General features: G+C 40.2%; 1 protein-coding gene across 3 annotated transcripts in view; it reads right to left on the bottom strand.

Moving 5' to 3' along the window:
- STXBP5 (syntaxin binding protein 5) overlaps nucleotides 1-2,826 on the bottom strand; it is a 321,945-nt gene that overhangs the window by 289,889 nt on the left and 29,230 nt on the right. The gene's annotated exons all lie outside the window — the stretch shown is intronic.

The raw sequence follows: 2,826 nt of genomic DNA, 5'->3' as shown, positions 1-2,826 counted from the left end.
CATCTCTCACTGCACACCGCTGCCTCCTCCCTGTTCCCCTCACTACACACAACTACTTTACAACAAACAATCACATTTACAACAAACATCAATTCACCACAATCTACACAGAAAAAAAAATGTTTTTCAAATGTAGGAGCCGTATCCTCTGTGACTGAGTCCAGACTCGGCATGTGATCTGAGACTCAGAAGAGTGTATGGGGCTGGTGACATGCTGAATCTCCTCACAAGCAGCTCACCCCACACTCCCTGAGTGGCAAGCCCGGAGGAGGCAAAATTACAGAACATATATTAGTGTGGGAGAGAAACATAGCCTGCTGCTGAAGAAATCCCAGCTCCTTGAAGAGTCTAGGAGGGGAGGATTTGTGGGCGGAGACTGAGAAGACACGCCCTCCGCATGTTGTAGTACTTCACATGAACCAGCACAGAGGGTGGCTACTTTTCAGCACACATAGGGACCATGGAGAAGAAAAGTAGCCACCCTCTGGCAGGAAGGTGTGGATGGAGAACAATAAAATGGATTTTGGAGCATTTAGAGCTGAATAATGACAAAGAAAAAAAAGGTACACAGTCATTTATTTAATAGAAGTTATTTAAATACTATATATTTTTTTTTTACCATTACCTTTTCTTTTATATTGGCTTTTCAAAATGGCAAACACTATAATTAAGAGATATGATAAAGGTTTAAGTGCAGAAAAACACTTTTGGTAGTAAAATAGCACAGTTCCATAGATATCTGTAAATCAGACCACAAAGTGGGAAAGGACAGAGGGATTTGGATGCAAATGAGGGACAGTTGGGAGGTATGCAAGTTGTATGGATTATGGATTTACGCAAGTTGCTCACAGGAAAAAAAAAAAGTTTGCCTTTAATCCTAAATGAATCTGTGTGTCTGGCAGTTATCAAGAGAAATGTATATTTCAAGGAGCAAGAATGTAAAGTTCTCTGTAAAGTGGAAAATGTCAGGGATATTTATATTCATGTAAAAACACTTTCTGCAGTGCTTTACAAATCTTCACATCCAAGATTCAGCAAAATGCCCAACACACACTCAAACAAAAGTGAGAAAACTCTGCCTAGCAATTTAGTATGTAGGACTTCAATGTGTCTGCTATTATGAACAGTGACAACAGTTACATGCATTGGAAAAGAAGCAATCAGCTCACATTCATCCACAAAGTGTATGTGAAATGATGCTATATGAAAACATGTCAGGAAACATGGATGCAATAAAGTGCTGGCTCTGCAGAAAGAACAAGCTTGTAATGATCAGTACACTAAACTAGTCATCACAGAGTACTATAAATACAAAGTAAAGAATCACGGCTGACATGCTGCAAGAAGCCACTACACACATGAATCAAACTACTAAATGTACAGGTTAAAGCAGATGAATACAAATGTGCTGAGTATATTCCATAAACTGAGGCCCTTACAGATCTAAACCCCATCACTAAAAGCTCATATAAACATGTTAATATAAATTTCAAATGTTAATTTTCAATCTGCAGCTTTCATTAAAACCATTGTTGGCGAATCTGCCAGGAAGCTCCTTGTTCATGCAATTATAGATATTACAAAATTCCCAAAAACACATGGCTGGGGGGCGGGCTTCCGATCACTGCAAACGGGGAGTGTGCGTGTGCGCACACCAGCCGTTCGGCAGTTGTCGAACCAGCAGTTGTCGAACCAGCCGTTCGGCAGTTGTCGAACCAGCAAGCCTGCTTGTTCGACGGAAACGGTCGCACACCTTCCATACACTGCACGATTCTCGTACGAGAATCGTACAGTGTATGGGCACCTTAAGGTGGACTTGCATCTCTGAACCTGATATGAAGACTGGATGAAGGTATATTATATTGACATCGACTCGGACTTCAAATCTCATAAGATTAGCAGTAAAAGATAGCAATGCCTCTCACACCGCATATATACCGCTATATAAGACAGGGGTACATTTACAGGGTGCTGCTTTGGCTCATTAAACATTTCTAAAAAATTTCCTACAAGATACCAAATCTTTACTTTTTCAGCTCAGGTTCAGTTTAAATTGTGAAAACGTTCAAGCATATGTATGACACAACCATTTCTAAAGTCTCAGAAGACAGATTTGCCAAGTAAATATCTAAAGCCATCACTTTTGGCTGTATGTAGACCTGCTGCCCTAGCCCAAACATGCCTACGTACAGTATCGCCTGGTCACATGGACCTTTTTCAGTCACCCCAACCAGGATTTGTCCTTTCCCGATACATACACAAATTAACTTTGTGTAACGCAACTAAGTAGTTCAGCTTCCGATTCACATATTATGAACACTCCCTGAATGTTCACAAAAAAGCATGCATTTTTCAATAATTGAACCGAACCGTTTGTTTACAAGGCTTTAATGCTTCTATCATCGTAATGATGATGATCATGATGATGTCCCTGAATTCTACAGAAAACCATGACTCATAAGGGACAATAAATCCTCCCCCTTTGAACAGCGTCAAAGCAAATGAAAAGGATCAACAAAGAAGCAAAAGTCCTTATCACAAATGGTAAACATAAGAATACACTTTCTCTCTGCACACAATAAAGTACATCAGTAATTAACCAAGCAAAGTTAACCGTATGATCCATCAACCAAGACAACAGTTGCATAGCACACTAGCAACATTCCCAATCAACTGCTCTTTTTTTAAAAAAAACAATAACAGGGTTTTATCTGCTGACCAGTGCCCAGTACAAATAGAGAGGTAGGTTCACACTAATGGAGACCCATCAGAGAGAGACAGAGAGACAGAGACAGAGAGACAGACAGACAGAGAGAGACAGAGAGA

Source organism: Nanorana parkeri, unplaced genomic scaffold (assembly GCF_000935625.1).
Source record: "Nanorana parkeri isolate BGI_ZX_2015 unplaced genomic scaffold, ASM93562v1 scaffold281, whole genome shotgun sequence".
Lineage (NCBI taxonomy): Eukaryota > Metazoa > Chordata > Amphibia > Anura > Dicroglossidae > Nanorana > Nanorana parkeri.
Note: the sequence above shows the minus strand (reverse complement) of the source record. Positions and strands in the feature narration are given on the sequence as shown.